Source organism: Puma concolor, chromosome B3 (genome assembly GCF_028749965.1).
Source record: "Puma concolor isolate L17-30 chromosome B3, mPumCon1.1.hap2, whole genome shotgun sequence".
Lineage (NCBI taxonomy): Eukaryota > Metazoa > Chordata > Mammalia > Carnivora > Felidae > Puma > Puma concolor.
This window is the reverse complement of record NC_141672.1, coordinates 130,236,017-130,258,022: the sequence shown is the minus strand read 5'-3', so window position 1 is coordinate 130,258,022 and position 22,006 is coordinate 130,236,017. Positions and strand designations below refer to the sequence as shown.

The 22,006-nt window shown below is 43.5% G+C and overlaps 1 protein-coding gene across 4 annotated transcripts in view; it reads left to right on the top strand.

Annotated features, from left to right (window-relative positions):
• Positions 1–22,006, top strand: part of LRRK1 (leucine rich repeat kinase 1) — a 133,096-nt gene that overhangs the window by 13,672 nt on the left and 97,418 nt on the right. The gene's annotated exons all lie outside the window — the stretch shown is intronic.

Below are 22,006 nucleotides of genomic sequence, written 5' to 3'. Positions count from 1 at the left end.
AGTTTATGTGGTGGGACCAGTCCTGCCTTCCTTGCATCCAGCTCCACCCACCTTGGCTGATAAGAATCCCTTAACCCCTTTCTTGAAATAATGAAAAGCAGATGTCTTGTCCTCACTCCCTGCGGATTCCTTTTTTAGGCTGAGTAAACCATCCCGCAGCCTTCAAGAGCAAGAAGCCTTCCACTTGGTTATCACTGGGATTTTGCTCCTTGGTCTGTGCACCAACATTAGGCCTTGGCCACCTGGGCCCAAGGAAGGAACTGCCTCCCACCCACTCCCTGCATCTTGTCATGGCGGCTCTTGGGAGCACCCACTCTAGGTGGCAAGAGCCTGAAGGTCACCCAGGGCCTCGGCCCCTACCCACTGCCCATCTTCCCCTACCCGACATTGGTCTTTACTCGGTTCCCTTTATGAGAGATGGGCAGGGTGGTCCCACCTGAAAGCCTTTGTGCTCACTGGGGACCCGCCAAGACCCACCTGGCATGCATTCAGTGGCCAAGAGAGGGTTTTTTTTTCCCAGCCCTGCACCTGGGCCCCTATGGCGCCATCAGTGGCCTGTGAGCAGGAAAGTATCTGTGTAGACATTGCCAGGTCCCGGTACAGAGGAACAAGGATTTTCTTCCACCTGTCTGGTTTCCTGGTCCACATGAGTCAGACCTTGAAGCAGCCATAATTAGGGATTTTTATGAAATTCTTTAATTCTCTGGGAATAGACCCCTCTGTCTGCAATAAGATATAAGTCCAAACTTTAGTGTATGGATTTCACACACATTTTCAGGAACCCTGATGAATGAAAATAGGGGGCTTCCAATATTCTTTGGAAGTCCTTTACCATCCTGGCCTCCCTTGTGTTTAGTTTGTCCAGATTCCACTTAAACATCTTGTTGTATATTGGCATTCATCATGAAGAGAGAAGAAAAAAAAAAACAAAACAAAACAGTAACACGCATCTCAAGCATCCTGAACCCATAACCCTGATGTTATAGAAGAAATCATACATTAGCAGGGACGCCTGGGTGGCTCAGTCAGTTAAGCATCTGACTCTTGATTTCAGCTCGGGTCATGATCTCATGGTTTGTGAGTTCAAGCCCCACGTCGGGCTCCGGGCTGACAGCACGGAGCCTGCTGGGGATTCTCTGCCTCCCTCCTTCTCTTTGCCCCTCCCCCACTCGCTTTCTCTGTTCTCTCTCAAAATAAATAAATAATACTTAAAAAAAGAATTTATGTAAAAAAAGAAATCATACACTTGTTAGAAATTATATTTTCAACTGTAAATAACTTCTTAGGATTATACTTAATTTTGCTCATTCTTACTGGGGTTGTGCTTAGCAGTCTTTATCCCATCTACCACCATCCAACATCCAGTGGCCAGGACACGTCCCTAGGTGTTGATTGAAAATCGTCCACCTGGTGGTTTCAAGAGAACCAAGAACAAAAATAACTTAATTTTGCCATCTTGAATTTATCAGAGACTTAGAGATATTTATTTTTTTTATTTTTATTTTTTTTTTAGAGATATTTAAAAGTATTGAAAAATTGTAGTGCATTATTTTGGATACAGAACCATGTGATAGGGTGCCAGGGTGGCTCAGTCAGTTAAGTGTCCGACTCTTGATTTTACCTCAGGTCTTAATCTCACAGTGTGTGAGTTTGAGCCCCACGTCAAGTTCTGCACTTGGGATTCTCTCTCTTTCCCTCTTTCTCTGCCTCTTCCCTGCTCACTCTCTCTCTCTCTCACAAAATGAATAAATTAAAAAAAAAAAAGAACCAATGTGATGATGTAAATTTGAGATTGGAATTTGAAAACAAAAGGACAAGAATTGACACTGGAAAGTTCCTTTTAGTAGCATATTTTGGACTTGAGATGAGCGCTTAAACACTGGCAGGTGACCTCAGGTGGCTTCCTGCGGAGGAAGGCCAGGACAGGGCCCTCAGGCAATTCCACCTCAGCCTGGCGGTCAAGATCGAAAGGCTCTGGTGGGCAGTTGCCCATGTCTTCCTGCAGACATCACCAGCACCTCTGGGTTCAAAAGCAAAAACCAAGCAGAGAGCCCTTGCCCCACAGTGGGCAGGAAGCACCCCAAAGTTAAGAAAAAGGTTTTTGTGTATAATTACACACATTTCTCATAGAACATTCATACAATACAGATAAAGCCACTGTACTTTCTGGTTCCTTTTCCATCTTTTCCAAGTGATCACTGTTAACTGAGTGTGTTTCCTTCCCAGCCTCCCCCACACTTGTGCACATGCACGTGCACACGCACACACACACACACACACGCCATTCTTTTGTATGTGTTTCTGGTTTTACATGCATGATATTCAATAGTACATGTGTTGTGCAACGTTTTTTCCTTGAGTTGTCTTGGAGTCTTTTTCATGTGCTCGTGCATAGCATGACTAGAATAAAATCGATGTAATCAGTCTTCCATTAAAGTGTCCTTAGATTATTTCTATATTTTGCTTGTTATCGTAAGAGTTATTACTGCCTGTGACCCAGCAGAATTGCAAGATCAAAGAATAAGCACATTAAAAATTATCGAAGTAATACACACCCCTGGGTAAAGAAGCGAGTGACACAGAACAGACATTAAGGCAAAGCGCCAGTGTCAACTCCCAGAAGGGCGTCTATTTCCTGTTTCTAATTCCAGTTCCTTAGGTCATTACCATTTCTCTACATAGGGAATATATGCCTGCACATCTGCTCCATCGGCTGAGCCAGTGTCCGTGGCCTGCCTGCCGTGATAAATGATTTCCTTCACTTCTGTGCCACGTCTCCCAGCTGCTTCACCCATACTGATTCTATCAGTGTTGACGCACCTTTGGGTTGCATTTGTGGTGTTCAGTGATATGTTCCCATTACAGCGATTTGGCCCAGGGACTCAGTGTCATCCTTGCCCCGTGGGGCCCAAGGGGTGAGCACCTGTTCTCTTCTTTTTACTTCCACCCCCCATATCTGACTCCTACTCAGAAGTCTTTGGCCCCTTGTTTATATGAAGCACATCATCCAGAAGACTCCTAGCACAGGCTTATGCAGGCGCACACAAGAGACTGGGCATTCCTGGAAGCAGGTTCACTTTGCCCTCCCTGGGTCCCAGCTGGAAATTGTCTGCCTTCAGAACTTGGAAGAGCCCGCTCTATCGTCCTCTAATGCAGTTTGATTCTCCTTGCTTTGTGGATGACTTTTGTTTTCTTCCCCCCCTCCTCTGTGGCAGCTTTTAGAATCTTCCGAATGCTTGGTCTTCCGAAATCTCGTCACCACAAGATGTGGGTGAGGGTCTTTTTTTCATTCATGCTGCTTGGCACTGCGTAGGCCAACTGTTTAGGCCTGGAAAATTCCTTGTATTCTCTTTGATAATATCTTCCTCCTCTGCTTTTTGTCTTTGAGGTTTGGTTTTGTTTGTTCTTCTGGAACTCCTTTTAGTTACGATAGATGTTGCTTATCTTTTCTCTCACATTTTCTGATTTTTCTTCTTCTTCTGAAAATTGTAGACATGTTTTTTAAAATTTTTTAATGTTTATTTATTTTTAAGAGAGAGAGAGAGTGTGAGCAGGGGAAGGGCAAAGAGAGAGGGAGACACAAAATCCAAAGCAGGCTCCAGGCTCTGAGCTGTCAGCACAGAGCCCAATGTGGGGCTCGAACTCATGGACCGTGAGATCACGGCCTGAGCCGAAGTCAGACACTCAACCAGCTGAGCCACCCAGATGCCCCAGAAAATTTTAGAGATGTTCTTGACTTCATCTTCCATCTCCTGTACTGAAAGCTTCATTTTGGCATCCATTTGTGATTTCCGAAAACCTCTTTCCTATTCTTGGCGGTTTCTTTCATAGCATTCTGTTCCTTATGTCTGAGGTGTCTTCTTGAATTCTCCTGAGGATCATAACTGGCATTTATTTTATTTTATTTCAATGTCCATCGTATTACTTTCTCAGCTAATTTTTAAATTGATCTCTTCTATCAAATTTATTCAAATAAATTTTTTAAAATGAATTCTAGATAAACCAATAATTTGAACTGTGAGATCATGACCTGAGCCAAAGTCGGATGCTTAACTGACTGAGCCACCCAGGAGCCCCTTGGGGAGCTCTTTTTAATGTCCTTTGTTATCTGTGTGTCTTCTAAAGCCTGACTTCCTGTTTGTTGTACTAATTCAGCATTATTTTGTGAATAGGTATCAAGCATCTTTCTGTGGTGGACACTGTTCTAGATTCTTAGGACATAGCAGGGGTGTGGCCTCTGCACTCCTGGAGCTTGTAATTCTAGCAGGAAAAACAGACAACAAAGAACAGGAAAAATCAGAGAGTGATCCTTGATGAAGATAGCATTACAGCAACAGGAGGTACTCAAGAAACTGTGTGGCTATTTTTAATTGTTATTTGGTAAGACATCTCTGAGGAGGTGACTTTGAATTTCAGGTCTGCTTTGGTTGACCAGGAAGGAAGGGGTCACTGGAAGACTGGGAAGAAGAGAGATTTTGAAATATACTGAAAATAATATAGCATGAGGTGCCCAGCTCTCCTTCCCATGCTCCTTCATTCACTCCTTCATTCACTCCACACTGTATCAGAACCCTCTACAAACTGAGCACTGGGAAGGTGGGAAAATGTCCTCTTAATACTTCTTTTTCCGGGGGTGGGGTGGGGGGATAAATAGACTGTATGCACCACTGTCAGGAATGAAAATTAACCAGTGTGCAGGGGATGGGGGGTGATGGGCAGAGGACACATCTTTAGATCAGATGTCAGGCAAGACATCTAGAGAGATGTGGCACCTACTCAGAATCAGGAGAATGGAGGGAGGAAGTCAGTCCCATAAAGGGCTGGGGAAAGGGCCCTCCTGGCAAGGATACCTGCCAGTGCACAATCTGTGAAGAGGGGCTGAGCTGGGCAAATTGGAGCAGCCACAAGATGGCCTGTGTGCCTGGAGCAGAGTGCTAGAAATGTCAGGTGGGACTGGAGAGGTGGGCCTTCCTGGCAGGCCAGGACAGGGGCTCAGATTTTATTCAGAGAGTAATTAGAGCTGCCTAGGGGCAGTGCGGTTGGATTTGGGAACTAGGGGATGGGGGGGGGGGGGGGGGTGGAGCATGACCTAGGTGGGTGGGGCAGGAGCAGGAGCAGGAAGTAGAGGCTGGACCTGGGATCTGTTCCCAAGCGAAAGCTATCACGACCTGTTTAAGTATTTACTGTTACACAGCAAGCCACTCATAATTCACTGGCTTAAAACAACAGCAATTTATGGCTTCCCAGGATTCTGTGGGCCGGGAACCCGCAGGGCACAGCTGGGTGGCTCTTCTGGCATCTTCCCACGACTGACGCCTCAGTGCTCCTCCGCATGACTTCTCCCCCTCCACGTGCTTTGTCATCATCCAGCTGCTTGGCCTGAGCTTCCTTCCAGCATGGCAGGTGGATTGAGGGCGTTGAGAAGCACAAGCTCTCAGGCCTCCCGGAAGGTTAGGCCCGGTGCTGTCTCTTCATCACTTCTGCTGCCCCCTGTTGGTTCAAACAGGTGAAAAGGCCAGTCCGGGTTCTGGACAGGATGGGAGAGATTCCACGGCTTAAAGGGAGGAAAAGCAAAAAGTTTGTGGCCATCTTTAACACACCACAGAACTTGATAATGGATTACAAGTGAGGAGGAAAAGAAAGAGGCATCAGATGTATAACATGACAGGTGTAGTTAGAGCCCCCCACTTTGGGCCTCTCCCTGATTTCTGCCCTCCCATCAGCCCCCAAAGGTAGCCATTATTTTGAAAATAATTCAAACCCTTTGCCATGTTTTATAACATTGCTATATAGGTATATATAGATATTGATATAGATATATCCATAAGTATGTAGTGTTATTTCTGTCCTGCCAGATGAGTCCCCTCTGGGCTGCCACCTGGGTCACCATAAATTCCACAACATCATCTGCCTGGGTTAAGGAAGAGGCTTCACTGAGGGAAAGGAAATCACAAAGCCTAGCTTTGCAAGGTGGACTGCATGTGGTCCCCAGGCTCTCATCCTCTCCTAGGGAGGCATGCCAGGCCTTCAAAGAGGTGGGTTCCAGTCCAGCAGAGGGTCTAGCATGGACCTGCCTTCTCAGAAGGCTAGCCTGTCAGTGGTGTGCTAGGTGTGATGCTGGCTGTGCAGCTTCGAGCCATGGGACGGAACTATGGCACGTCACAGTGCCTCAGCCCCTGAACCCACAGGAAACTGAGCATGGGCGCCAACCGTTTAGCTGAGAGAAGGGGGCACCCCTCAACTGGCTTGCTGTCTGTGTTTGTGGAATGGCTGCAGGGAGGGGATGCTAACCAGAGTCGTGTTTGGCAATGCTGCTCCTCACAGAATGGTTTCTGTATTTAAATTTTTTAAGTAAGTATTTTCATACTGTGCCAGTCTTTTGCTAACTTGCTCTTTCAACCAACATTAAGTTTGTACAGCGTAAGAGCTGTGTTTTCAAAGAAGCGGGGTAAAACCTTTTGCCTATAAAACTATCACTGCCTGGTACTTTTTTATGGGCAGATGTTTTACCATTGATTCCATTTCTTTAAAGGTTACATGTTGGGGCGCTGGGTGGCTCAGTCAGGAAGCCTCTGACTATTGATATCAGCTCAGGTCGTGATCTCGAAGTTGTATCTCGTGGTCATGGGATTGAGCCCCGCATCGCACTCCATGCTGACTGTGGAACCTGCGTGGGATTCTCTCTCTCCTTCCCTCTCTGCCCCTCCCCCATTCACATGCAGGCATGTCTCTCTCTCTCTCAAAAATAAATAAGTCAACATCTAAAAAACTAAACAAAGGTTACAGGTTTATTTAAAATTTCCATTTCATCTTCAGGTAAATTTGGCAATACGTTTTTCTAGATAGCCGTCCGTTTACTCTAGATTTTCAAGCATGTTAGCATAAAGTTCATAGTAGCTTTGAGATTCAAAAATATTTTTAAATGATTTTACTCATTTGTCACAGATAAATCATATATTTGATATAAAGTTCAAAAGTGCAAAAATGGGGGACGCCTAGATGGCTCAGTTGGTTGAGTGTCTGACTCTTGATTTTGGCTCAGGTCATGATCCCAGGTCATGGGATTGAGCCCTGGGTCAGACTCTATACTGAGTGTGGAGTCTGCATAGGATTCTCTCTCTCTCTCTCTCTCTCTCTCTCTCTCTCTCTCTCTCTCTGTCTCTCTCTCTCTCTCCCTCTGCCCAGCTCCCCCACTCATGCATGTGCTTTCTCCCTCAAAAAAAAAAAAAAGTACAAAAGGGAATATAATGAAAAGTATTCTCTCCCACCCTGGCCCTCAGTCTTTCAGTTCCTTTCTCTTTCAAAAAACTCAGGGGAAAAAAAGCACCCCCTCTTGATTTTCTTCCCCCTCAGAAACCACAGTTTTTTTTGGCCTCGATTTAAAACAGCTGTTTTTCTTTTCATAAATCTTTAGCTTAGGCAGAATTTTGAAATGTTATGTTTTCATCTTAGTTATTTTTCATTTTCTATATTATGAACAATTTTGGACACCTTACAAAAGTATCTTTGTATCTATAGCTCCAACTTCCAGAACTGTCACGCATAGCCAAACCTCCATCTCTCTATATCCCATTCCCTATCTCTCTAGATTCTTTTGGAACCCAATTCGAGGCTTCCTATGTTAAGAAGACCAAAAAAAAAAAAAAAAAAGAATCACAGTATATTTTACAGACATTTTTAAAAAATGAAAACATGTTTCATTAATAACATCAGATATCAGTGTCCCTTGATTGTCTCATAATGTGTTTGTATCACTGTTTTGTCTGAATCCGGTTTTTTGAATCAATGTCCCTGCATTCTGTTGGGTGATTTGGTTCTTAATTTCTGCCTTTCTCCCTCACTTACTTTTTCCTTGCAATTTAATTGTTGATAAAACCACATTTGCAGTTTCCCACAGTCTAGATCTTGGTGATTACATCTGGTGGGTGTGGCTTCACAAATTCCTGTCTCTGTGTTTCCATAGATCCAAAGGCTTGCTTAGATTCAGTAAGATGTTTTGGCAAGAATGCGAGGTAGTTGGTTTATACTTTCTATTGCATCATTGCGGGAGTCAAATGATATCTAATTGTCTCTCCTCAGTGTTTAGATTTTTCAGTGATTTTGGGTGTTGTTGCTCTGATACTCCATTACAGAGGTCCTAATGGTTTTTCAGCTCTTCACCTAATGGTTTAATTAGTCATGGATCACTGCTTAGATCAGTTACTTCTTTCAAGATTGCAAAGTGGTGATATTTCGAGTCTATCATTCCTTCTTCACCTGTTGGCTGAAATCCATCTCTAAAAGGATTTTCTCCCATCACCTCTGTGATGGGAAAGTCAAAATAAATGTGTGATTCTTTGCCTTAATTTATTTATCCCTTTTCCTGAAAATGAGTCAGTTCCCTAGTAGTATCTTTCAAAGGTTACCAGTGAGGGATCGTTCTCTTAGTATCGTTATTAGATCATGAATTTTAACTTACTTGATTTTTGATGCTAAAATTATTCATCTTTGGCCAGTAGAACCTCTTTTGGGTTGGTTCTTCTGTCTTTTCCCATGACCCCAAGAGTCGTTGAGCACCGTCTTGCTTTCTGATGTGAAAAGATATTCCAGGCTTGGAATTTGTTGCCTGATTCCTGCCATCTGCCATTTCCTTAAAGAACCCACTTCCTCTGCTGATCTCGTGATTTAATTCTCTACTGTATAGTTTTGTCCCCTTTCTCATTGCAGACACTATTTCCTCTCTCTCCCTCCCCCTCCCCCCTCCTCACCACCCCCCCCCCCCCAGCCTCTCTTATTTTTTGTTGATCAATCTTCTAATAAGATTGTTTCATGAGTCTTTTGAAAGAATCAGCTCTCTGGGTCCTGTTCTTTTTTATTTCTCTGCTTTCTATTTTCTATTTCTTTTTTTTCTAAATTCCCTTTTCCCTTTTCCAACTTGTGGAGTAGTATCCTCTCACTTCTGAGAACTCATCTTTTTTCAGTGGGAGCATTCTTCTCATATATTTGAGTGTGTAGTTCTGGAATAATTACGAGACACGTTTTGGAAAGCTTCGAGCATCATCTTCCGTGTCTCTTAATTTTTTTGTCTGTACCCTTTGTGTCTGGGTGCTGCACCTTCTGGTTGGTCTCGCAGATGATCCATGTGTCCTCCAGCCCCGTCCATTCTGTTCCTGCCCTCTGTTTCATGTGTTTTACAGTGCAACTCTTCTAGTGTTAATTTCTCAGCTTTTTAGTCAAGTCTTGTTTATAGATGCCACATCCTTCTATAGATGCCACATCTATGTCTCTCCAAGATGCCAGTCATGTTCATTCTGAGGTCTTGCTCTTGTTTTATAAACGCAGGTTCTGGGTAGGGATGGATCCCTGAAATGCGGGAAGCCAGAGCCCAAGATTTCGCTTTGAGATGCTCAGGTGTGGACTCGTCCTTTCTTTCTGGATGAGGATGGTGGTTGTTTTATCAGGGACCGGGAGAGTCCAAAGTTTGCCCTTAACTGGATTATTTGTATAGCTCCCCGTGCCCAACCCCAAGCAGTGATGTAAGGGTGCAGCAAACAATGCAGGCTTTCAGATCTGGCAAGACCCTGCCTCGTACAGGCATTGCCACTGTCAGCTGCGCCCTTCCCCTTGGGGACACTGAGGCCCGAGGAGGGCTGCGATGAGATATGCCCCAGCTTCTCCTGTCTGGGTGGTCAGTGTGCTCCAGTGGCCCTGGGTCCTCGGCTGTAAGCAGGGAAGTTAATTCAGCTTTACTTTCTGCGTGTGGGGGTGGGAGGTGGGAGGTGGGGAGGTCTCTTCCTGCTCACGTGTCATCTACTTGTTGGCTCGGTTGGTGAAACTAGGTGCTTCTCCTTTGGTGTTCATCTTCCTCAAATGTTTGTGGGTGCGTCGTTGGATGCTGGTCTTTGTGGCTGGGACTCCCCGGAGCTGTCTGTGAATGCAGCATCAGACACCCCAGCCCTGGGGGAGAAGGGCAGGGAGGCTGCAGTGGGCTTCCCTGGGCGTGGACGTGGGGCATGTCTTCTGGAGGTGGGGGAGCTCCATGTGCCTCCTGGGTGCCACCTGCCACCTGGAGTTCCACACTTCCCATCTGGCACATAAGAGATAGCTTTAAAAAGGAAAAGAAGGAGGGGCGCCTGGGTGGCTTGGTCAGTTAAGCGTCCAACTCTTGATCTTGGCTCAGGTCGTGATCTCATGATCTTGCAGTTCATGAATCCAAGCCCCATGTTGGGCTCTACACTGAAAGTGCAGATTAGGATTCTGTTTACCCCTCTCTCTCTCCCTCTCTCTCTCTGTCTCTCTCTCTGTCTCTCTCTCTCTGCTCCTCCCCTGCTCTTCCTCTCTCTTCCAAAATAAAACAAATAAATTTTAAGAGGCAGAACCCTGGACCCCTCCACTGCCTGGCACAGGCTGGCTGGGGCTCCCTCTACCTGTGCTTTCTCCCTCCCTGCAGTCCCCTGCTGGTGACCTTCGTGGCCCTCCTACTTCCTTTGTGCACCCTCCGCAGCCTGGGAGCACTCTCCAAACCACCTCCAACTTGTACACCATGACCTCCTGTCCTCTTAGGTCTCCTTTTTGTTTTCTGATGCTAATATGGTTTGGTGGTAATATTTTTTTTTTTTTTATAAAATCTCCAAGGAATTGGGGCAGGAGTTGATGACTATATCAGGGTTCAGTCTGCTGTCTTAATTCCCTCTTCTAGAGTCTTCTTGATAAGTAATTAATATCTCTTTGATATCTTCTTGATATCTCTGATATGTGTGATTTATAGGAAAAAGTGAGTGACGGTGTCATGAAGGTGGGCTTTGCAGTCAGAAGGAGCTGGATTCGAATCCTGGTCCCTCCACACGCTAGTCCTCATCGGTAACAGAGGCATCATGAGTGTGTTTGCAGAGCAATTAGCACCACACCAAATGTGATCCACTGCTTGTATGATCCGTAGCCCCTCAATTAGTGTTTTCTTTCTCCTTCCCTGTTGGGCAAGTTATCTAGCCTCACCTGGACTGTATTTTTGCGAGTGAAAATGATAATAACATTGATGAAAAATATGGGAGTTCTTAAAAATGGAAGAGGGGGTAGTCTTTGATTTTATTTGAAGGCACAGGATTTAAAATGTGGCCGGTCCTCATTTTCGAATATGTGTAGAACTACTAAAGTGATGAGTTCAAATCTAATCATCAAAATAGAATCGTTTTACTTAAAATGGAATTGAATCAAAGGTTGTTTAATTAAAGTTTTACATCCAAGACCTTTTCATTAATGTCAAAATCTTTCCTTGTCTCATGTTCACAATGCATTTTTTTTTTTTTGGCCCAGTTAACAAAATGTGTATTTCTCATGGAAGAACACTCCTAGTAAAGCTCAAAATTATAATATTCTTGAGTATCTTGAATGTTTAGCCGCAAGCTGTCCATAGGGAATGCCTTGAACACGGGTCACAGAAGCATCGAGAACGGAGGCGGGAGGCGGGTTTCGGTGGCCCAGGGGCCATGGTGGCAGAGCCCAGGCATTCTTGGGATGTTTGCGGTTACACAGAGTCATGGAGCTCCTTGCTTTAATAATCAGGATATCGCTCATAAAAACAAAGAGCCATATTGTCGTCCAGCCAAGGTTGTACTGCACTGAAGAAGCTTGAGCTACGCACTTGGACATCTCCATACAGGAAAAGAGGCTGTGAAGGTGACAACCACAGAGCAGCAGGGTGCAGACTGAGCCACACACTAAAAACCCGGCCACAGAGGAGCCCGGCTCCCGGGAAAGTCAGCCCTTGCTCAGACTGAAGATCTCAGCGTTTCTGTCTTAGGGCAAAGGGGAGAGGCTGCCGGCATTCGATTCTGTTAAGCATTATCTCCTGCACGGATGTGTCTGTGGCTTTTGCTTTTAACTCTTCAGAGGCCACGTTGTAATCCCGCATTGGGCCCCCCTCCAACCCCTACCCGTTAAGTACACCAACTCACAACTCTGCGAGCCACCGAGGAGCCCCGATCCTGGGTTTTGCCTCTTTGGTGTACGCCTGCTTTGGGATTTGGAAGGCAGATGGCAGTCCCAGCATTGAGGCGAATCAGCTGGAATCAATTTCAGTTGTGTGAACTTGAGGTTGTGTGTCTCTGCCTGAAGACATGCAGAGGAAAAAGAAGAGCAAATGACCTCATTTCTTCCCCCTTTGCCAAGATTCAGAAAACGTTGCTTGTTTCAAGGCGGATCACACGGTTCCAGAACCCTAAGTATTGGTCTGCAATTCTTAGATTCTTACATCATTCCAGAATCGCCTTATGTGTATACAAGCAAAACCGATCCCCATTTCTCCTCCTTTCACACGGAACATAGCTGATCACACCCACTGATCTGTACCTTGCCTGTTGCCTTCGCACATTTGTACATAAAAGCTATCACAATCATCATTGTTCTTTTTGACAACCGCCTAGTATTCTATTGCACAGATGTCCCTCACTTATTTACATAGCTTCCTTCCAAAAGGCATTTGGGGGACGCCTGAGTGGCTCAGCCGGTTGAGCGTCCAACTTCGGGTCCCGTCATGGTCTCATGGTTCGTGGGTTTGAGCCCCGCGTCGGGCTCCGAGCTGACAGCTCAGAGCCTGGAGCCTGCTTCAGATTCTGTGTCTCCCTCTCTCTCTGCCCCTGCCCTGCTCATACTCTGTCTCTCTCTTTGTCTCTCTCTGTCTCAAAAGTTAAATAAACATTTAAAAAATGTTAAAAATAATAAAAGGCATTTGGGCCGTTCCTCATATTTTGCTGTAATGAATAATGCTGGAATGTCTTTGCATGTACAGAAGCACACCCATGTAATAAATCCCCAAAGTGATGGATCAAGGGGTAGATGTTTCCAAAAATCTGCCAGGGACTGTTAGTCACCCTCACAGGAGCTGTTCCTGTTACCCCCTGCCCCACAGCTCATGTGCTTGCCTGCTTCCTATAGACCTGGCAACAGTATTTGTTCACACACTTTTGGTTTTTCCCAGTCTGACCTGTGAAAAATGATGTCTTGGTATAGTGTTACATGCATTTCTCTTACAATAAAGGAGGCTCGGCCTGCGTTAGCATGTGGAAAACCTGGTTATATTTGCTTTCATTGAACCCCCTCTTCACACCTTTTGCTTCTCAGTTTCTAGGAGGTCTTTGTGTTAGATGGTATCCAGTGTTAACACATAAATAGATGCCCTCTAGAGATCCACTTTAAGAACCAAAAAACTGAGGGGTGCCTGGGTGGCTCAGTCGCTTAAGCGTCTGACTTTGGCTCAAGTCATGATCTCACGGTTCGTGGGTTCGAGTCCCACATTGGGCTCTGTGCTGACAGCTCAGAGCGTGGAGCCTGGTTCGGATTCTGTGTCTCCCTCTCTCTCACTCTCTCTCTCTGTCCCTCCCACACTTGAGCTCTCTCTCTTTCTCTCTCTCTCTCTGTCTCTCAAAAATAAATAAATTGAAAAGAAAAAACGGACCAAAACACTGAAATGAAAATGTTGAATGTTCAAGGAGCTATAATGTTTTACTTTTGTTCTTAATTTAATTATTAAACTAACATTAATTAAATATAAAATATTCAGGGAAATAATGATAAATATACAGGGCTCGTCTGAGGAAAACTTCAAGCCTTGGACAGAAAGCATATTTGAGTAAATAAAATGACACCCCCTCCTCTTATAAAGGAAGACAACACTGTAAATATGCCAATTCTTCACAAGCTGGTTCTGTAATTCAGAGCAGTAGCAATTAGGATATTGGGGGAGGGGGGAACACGAACAAAATTTATTTTTAAAAAATGGGTTTTTTTAATGTATATTTTTGAGAGAGAGAGACAAAGAGACAGAGCGTGAGCAGGGGAGGGGCAGAGAGAAATGGAGACACAGAATCTGAAGCAGGCTCCAGACTCTGAGCTGTCAGCAGAGAGCCCGACACAGGGCTTGAACCCATAAACCGTGAGATCATGACCTGAGCCGAAGTCAGATGCTTACCCGACTGAGCCACCCAGGTACCCTAAACACAAACAAAATTGAATATGTTTTACCCAGAAAAATAAATGTGAGAGTCGCCACAAAAATTAAAATGGAGGGGAGGTTGGCTGAGAGAAGGAGGGGAGATTCCTTCCACTACGTGTTTGAATGTATTATATCATAGTAGTGAAAGGGGTTGGAGACTATAGAGAGACAGACAGTGATGGAACGGAGTAGCAACTCGAAAACAGACCAAAACGCACATTGATTTTGCTTTACCATTTGAGGTTTCACATCAGTCTAGAAAAGAAAGTAAATTGGGTAATAAGATAGTAATAACATCGCTTTCTCACTTCTGGACCAAAATCAATTTCAGATAAATCAAATATTTAAACATAAGAATTAACACCATTAAAAGTCTAGGAATATGATAACGTAAAAATAATTTTGGAGCGAAGAAGGCCGTTTTCTCCCTAAAACATCAAACCTAGTTAACATAGAGGAGGCTAATAAACATGGTTACATAAGAGTTGAAACTATTTTGCGGAAAAGCCTCCTCAAATGACAAAAAACAAACAGGTAAAAACTGTTTTCAACATATACTATAAAGAGCACTTGCAGATCATTGGGAAAAAGAACATTCCAGTTTCCAGATGAACCAAGAAATAGAAGCAGAGAGTTTTCGTTTGCTGAAAAAGATAGAAATGGTGGGTTGGTGTATGAAAATATGCTGAATGTCATTCATATGGGAAAAAATGCAAACCAACGCCAATGATGAGATGTTATTTTGCTTTTCAGATCCAGAAAAATCAGAAAGTTTGATGTTATTTAATATAGCAAGGATATAATTTTTGCTCCATTCTTCATATTAAAAAATTTTTTTAATGTTTGTTTATTTTTTGAGCGAGAGAGGTAGAGTGTGAGTGGTGAAGGGATAGAGAGAGAGAGGGAGAGAGAGGGAGGGAGACACAGAACCCGAAGCAGGCTCCAGGCTCCACACTGTCAGCACAGAGCCCGATGTGGGGCTCGAACTCACGAACCGTGAGATCACAGCCTGAGCTGAAGTCAGACGCTTAACCAACTGAGCCACCTAGGTGCCCCTCCATTCTTCATATTTTTAACTGATGTTGGGTTGATAACTAAGTAAGCATTCAAGTGGTCCAACTTTTGGAAGAGCAAATTGACAATCTTGATAAAAACTAAAGCTCAATCTATCCGCTGCTCTGAATTAACCTGAAGATATAGTTCACAGGTGAGCAGAAACACACACACAGGATGTTCAGCACAGCATGAAAAGGGATTACAAAGACACTAGGAGTGCCTTAAAAGTCCATCAATGAGGACAAAGAACCACCGTGAAATAAAATGTCTGGATCTCCATGTGCAGATACAGAAGAACTTTTAAGTCAGAAAAGCAAGTTGGAGAACATAACCCTATTATAATCTAATTGTTTAAAAAAAATGAAGAAAGAGAAGGAGGAGGAGAAGAGGAGGAAGAGGAAGAAGAGAAGGAAGAGAAATGAATATTTATGTGAGATCCAGGGAAATCTGAGCCACTTCGCAGCCTCTGTCATCACAACACAATGATGTATTCCAAGGAAGCTCCAGCCTACAATCTTAAAATGAAAAAGCACCTTAAATCCTTACTAAAGTTTCTTGACAAGGCATCTGTGGGGAATTCCATTTAAAGCACACAGCCAAATCCCCGAACGCCTCTGCCCAGATCTTCCTCAGAAATTCACAAAATATAGTCTCTGTGCTCAATCTCTAAGCTCATTCTGTCAAGAAATCCCCAAGTATTTCCCCCAAAGTCAGCTTGCCTTAGTGTTTGGATGTGTCTGCAAGGAAGGTGCACTCAGACTCCGCCTGGGAGGTGGGGAGGAAAAGTGGGGACACCTCTTGGAGGTTCTGTCCCCACCATCAGTACTTATGGATGCACGGAGATTATGGAAAGACATCAAGAGAGTCCTCGGCACAGCGACCCGGGGGCACAGTCGCAGGGAGGAAGAGAGCGGGCCTCTCCTTCCAAGAACAAAGGTCCCTTTATCGTCTGAGCAAACCAAGCCTGAGTGTCACAGCTCCCCCACTGCATGGTGCCACTTGGAGGCACCGTTCAGGGTCTTCATTCACCATCTGCTGAGCCTCCGTCTTCCTAGCTCCAGGATGGGGTGAGCAGACCCAGCACACCGCGTTATGGGGACTGCACTGTTGTCTGCTCACCCCCGGAAAGAGCATTCCCTGAGAATCACAGAACAATAGGTGATGACTTCAGAGTGGGTAGAACTTCACTTTCCTTCTTACCACTGCACAGGACTCTCTTCTGTGCATGTCCCAGAGTTTATTTAGTCATTTCTCTATGACACTGCATTGCTTCCTCTGCAGTAATGCTGCAATAAATAGTCTTGTGTAGATATCATTTTGCATTTTTGACATTGAATCTTTGGTGTAGATTTCTAAAAGCTAGAGTGTTGGCTAAGAGGGAAAATGCGGATATAATTTTGCCAGGTATTGTTAAATTCCCTTCCATAAGTGCTGCACTATTTTGCATTCCCTCCAACAATGCAAGAACATGCTTGTTTCATCATATTGACCCTGTCTCTGTGATATAAGTTGCAGGTTTTTTGTTTTTGTTTTTTTTCTTATTTGCCATTTGTCTTCTTACCCTGCTTGTGTGTTTTGGGACACACAGATTTTTGTGGGAGGGGGGTTTCCTTACATGTTTAAATTTTATGTTTGGCTGCAAAACAAGCCTCAAGAAGTTTAAAAGGACTGAAATCATACAACCTATGTTCTCTGATCACAATGGGATTAAATTAGAACTCAATAACAGAAGAAAATGTGGGAAATTCACAAATTTGTGGAAATGAAACAGCATGCTCTTTAAGCAATCAGTTTAAAGAAGAAATCACAAGAAGGGCACCTGGGTGGCTCAATAGGTTGAGCGTCCGACTTTGGCTGAGGTCATGATCTCTCGGTTTGTGAGTTCGAGCCCCACATCAGGCTCTGTGCTGACAGCTCAGAGCCTGGAGCCTGCTTCGGATTCTGTGTCTCCCTCTCTCTCTGCCCCTCCCCCTGTCACGCTCTGTCTCTGTCTCTCTCTCTCTCTCAAAGATAAATAAATGTTAAAAAATATTTTTAAAAAAATCACAAGAAGAATTATAACATATTTGAGGTAAAAAAAACAAAAACACAACATACTAAAACTTAGGAGATGCACCTTAGGCAGTACTGAGAAGAACATTTCTAGCTATGATCATCTGTATTTAAAAAGAGTAAAGATCCGAAATTGATAAACTAACCTTCCATCTTAAGAAACTTAGAGGAGGAAGAACAGACTAAACCCAAAACAAGCAGAAAGAACAAAGATTAGAGCAGAATTAAATGAAATAGAGACTAGAAAAACAATAGAGAAAATCAGTAAAACCAAAAGTTGGATTAAAAAAAAAATCAACAGTATTGGCAAATTTTCACTTCGAATGGCCAAGAAAAATAAGAGAAAGGGCTGAAATTACTAATATTGGGGATGTAAAGAGGACATCACTACCAACTGTACAGAAATAAAAAGAATTAGAAAATACTATGAACAATCGTACACCAACAAATTCAATCAGCTAAATGAAGTGGACAAATTCCTAGAAAGACACAAGCTGCCTAAATTGGCTCAAGAAGGGATAGAAAATCTAAACAGAATTATAAGTAGAGACACTGAATTAGTAATCCTAAAACTCCCCACAAAGAAAAGCCAGACCCAGATGGCTTTTTAAACCATTTAAATCATTTAAACATTTAAAGAATTAATATCAACCTCACAAACTCTTCCAAAAAATGGGAGAGGAGTGAACACTCCCCAGTTCGATCTAAGAGCCCAGTGTTACCCCAAAACCAAAACCAAAGACAACACAGGAAAAGAAGACTACAGACCAATATCTCTTATGAATGCAGATGCAAAAATCCTCAACTAAATATCAGCAAACCAAATCCAGTAATATATAAAAAGGATTATATAACATCACCAACTGGAGTTTGTCCAAGGATTGTAAGCCTGGTTTAACATCAATCAATATAATACATCATAGTAACAGGAGAAAAAAAAAAACATGATTATCTCAACAGACACAGAAAAAGCATTTGGAAATATCCAACACCCTTTGATGGTAAAAAATTTAGTGAACCAGGAATGAAAGGGCACTTCCTCAACCTGAAAAAGGACATCTGTTAAAAGTCCACAACTAATATCATATGTAATTATAAAAGACTAAATGCTTTCTCTCTCGCATCAAGAACAAAACTATGATGTCCACTATCACAGCTTCTATTCAACATTATACTGGAGTGGCCAGCCAGGATAATGAAACAAGGAAAAGAAATAGAAGGCATCCAGATTGTAAAGGAAATAGTGAAACTACCTCTATTTGCAGATGACATAATATTTTATATAGAACATCCTAAGGAATCTACAAAAAAATTAGAACTAATCAGCTCAGCAAGTTATCAAGATACAGGATCAAAATGTAAAAATCAATTTTAGTTACATATACTTTCAATGAAAAGTCTGACAATGAAATTAAAAAAAAACCACATTTACAATAGCATCAAAAAGAATAAAACAATTGAGTATAAATGTAACAAAAGACATGCAAAATTTATACACTGAAAACTACAAAACACAGTTGAAAGAAGTTTAACCATTCTGTGTTCATGGGTTGGAAGACTTAGTAATGTTAACATAGCAATACTCCCAAAATTGATCTACATGTGCAGTTACTATCAGAATTCCAGCTGAAATATTCACAGAAATTGACAAGCCAATCCTAAAATTCACGTGGAAATGCAAGAGATTCAGAATAGCCATAACAGTTGTGAAAAAGAAGGACAAAGTTGGAGAATTCAACACTGCCTGATTTCAAAATGTACTACAAAGTTAGAGTAATCGAGACTGTGTGGTATTGGTGTAAGGGTAGACATATAGATCAGTGGAATAGAATTACGAGTCCAGAAATAAACCCGTACATTTATGGTCAGATGAGTTTTGATAAAGGCACTAATACAACTTTAAAAAAAAATTTTTATGCTTATTTTTGAGAGAGAGAGACAGAGCACAAAAAGGGGGAGGGGCAGAGAGGGAGGGAGACACAGAATCCAAAGCAGGCTACAAGCTCTGAGCTGTCAGCACAAAGCCCGACGTGGGGCTCGAACTCACAAACTGAGAGATCATGACTTGAGCTGAAGTCAGACATTTAACCAATTGAGCCACCCAGGCACCGTGGGAGGGAAAACAATCATCTTTTCAACAAATGGTTCTGAGACAACTGGATATCCATATGCAAAAAAAAAAAAAAAGTTGGATCCCTACCTACACAATATAAAAAAAAAAATTCAAAATGGATCATAGACCTAAATGTAAGAGCTAAAATTATCAAACTCTTAAAAGAAAACAAGGGATTAAATCTCATAACCTTGGATTACGCAATGGTTTCTTAAATAAGACACCAAAATCACAAGTGACAAAAGGAAAAAAAATAAATTGGACCTAATAAAAATTAGAAGTTTTTATACTTGACAGACATCAGTCAAGAAAGTGAAAAGACAACTCCCTGAATGGGTTGAAATATTTTCAAATCGTATATCCTGTAAAGGGCTTGTATCCAGATTACGTAAAGGCTGCTTACAAGTCAACAATGACAACAAATGAGCAAAGGATCTGAATAGACATATACCAAAGAAGATGTAAAAATGGTCAATAAGCACATGAAAAGATGCTCAACATCACCAACCATCTGGGAAATGCTGATCCAAACCACAATGGGACGCCACTTCATACCCACTGAAATAGGTAACATTAAAAAAATGGACAATTCTCACTAAGTGATGGTCAGGATGGGGAGAATTAGAACCTATGTTTCAGGTGGGAATGTAGAATGGTACAGCCGCTTTGGAACATGGCTTGGCAGTTTCTCAAAATTTTAAACATAGAGTTACCATCTGGCCCAGCAATTCCACTCCTACATATATACCCAAGAGAATTGGAAGAACTTGTACACAAATAATCATACCAGCATTATTCACAATAGCCAAAGAGTAGAAAAATCCAAATGTGCCTGGGTGCCCAGCTGACTTAGTTGGTTGAGCATCCAACTTCAGCTCAGGTCATGATCTCATGGCTTGTGAGTTCGAGCCCCGCATTGGGCTCTGTGCTGACAGCTCAGAGCCTGGAGCCTGCTTCGGATTCTGTGTCTCCCTCTCTTTCTGCTCCTACCCACTTGGCGCTCTGTTTTTGTCTCTCTCAAAAATAAATACCCCCCCCTTTTTTTTAAAATCACAATAATCATTTCCTATCAAGGATTTTACAGTGATTAACCAAGCGGTTAACTCCGAACACTGCCTTCATGATTAAAAACTATATTGACTATATTGACTATAACCATGTAAGGTTACCTCTTACATGGGAGTATTTTGGGGCATTTCTCATGCTTTTAAGCAAAATCACTGCCATGGTCTGAATGTTTGTGTCCCACTAAAATTTATATGTTGAAACCTAACCCCCAAGGTGATGGTATTAGGAGGTGGGGCTTTTGGGTGGCAATTGGGTCATAAGGACGAATAGGATTAGTGTTCTCACAGAAGAGACCCCACAGAGCTCCCTGGCCCCTTCTGCCATGTGAGCATGTAATGAGAGGCCAGTCACCCAGAGGAGGGTTCTCATCAACCACACTAGCACCCGGTCTCAGACCTCTAGCCTCCAGAACTGCAAGAAATAAGATTCTGTTGTTGATAAGCCATCCAGTCTGTGCTGTTTTGTTAGAGCAGCCCTAATGGGATAAGACAAGTTTTAAAGAAGAGTTATTAACCAAAATGAACTCTAAAGCCACTTACTTGAACTTGGCTGATCTCATTCAGCAGTATTTTTAGATAAGGGCACTGTCTGCGTAAACAATCGGGGCTCCCTATTTTGGCCGTTAGCATATTTATTGAGCTTCAGCTGTGTGCTAGGCAGCGTGCAGGGGCCTGGCTGTGTCCACTGGCACATACTACCCTGTCTGGAGTTGATTCCCAGGCATTTGGGGCGCCTCTGTACCCCTGCTCCCCCAAAAGTTCAGCAAGCGTGCTGGAGGAAATGACTTCCACTGTCTGGCCCCCACTCACATCTGCCCCAGAGCTCAGTAAACAAGGTACAGAAAACAACCAACTTGTCCATTTAAACTCACATGATTTATCTTAGATGCCTGAGAAATAAGATGGAACCCCAGACTTCATAATTTTTAGACACAGGCCACATTTAACTTCATGTCAAAGAGCCATACTTAAGAGCTAACATTTATCTAGAGCCCACTGAGGGTTAGGTAGTGTTCTAAGCAATTCCCATGCTTCCATACTTCCATTCATGTGACCTTACAACCACCCTTTGCTGCCATCACCTCCAGGACGCACAAGGAGGTGATGTAGATGTGGATGCCCAGCTGGGTGACCTGACCATTCCACTCTTCCACTCCTCTCCGTGGCTCTCTGTGTTTTGGGGCCTCCTTCTCCCGCTGTGTAGGACTAAGTCCTGGGCTACTTTCATGAGCTGGAAAGCCCCAGAGTATTATCTTGAAACAGTCTACATTTTGACCTGACGTGAACCCTACCGCTGGAACACTGAAGCGGCCTCACTGGAGCAGGTGGGGTGGAGGCGAGCACGGCCAGGTGGAAGTCGTTCATGGAAAGTAAATCCAGAAGGACCTGAAGGTGTCCTCCTCCTCTTTCACCAGGAGAATTCTGTGCCCTAGTGCCCGTGCTGAATGATACTACAGATGAGCCAGATTACAGGTGAAGCCCCTACTGACACAGAGAGAGCTCTGGAGGGTGGACAAATTGACTCCAAGAAGCTCTTACTGAGCATCTATGGTGCACATGGCTCAGTGCTAGGCACCACGACCCTGAGGAAGTGGGGCCCAGCCTGTGGCACTTCTGGGCAGAAAGGAGGTGGACAGACCCCTCACAAGAGGATGGTCCTGGTCAGTTAGAGGAAGGAGAAGGGGGCCCATGGAGAACCCCCCCTGCCCAAGTCCTCCCTGGGGGAGTAGCGTCTGTGCTGAGCCTAGA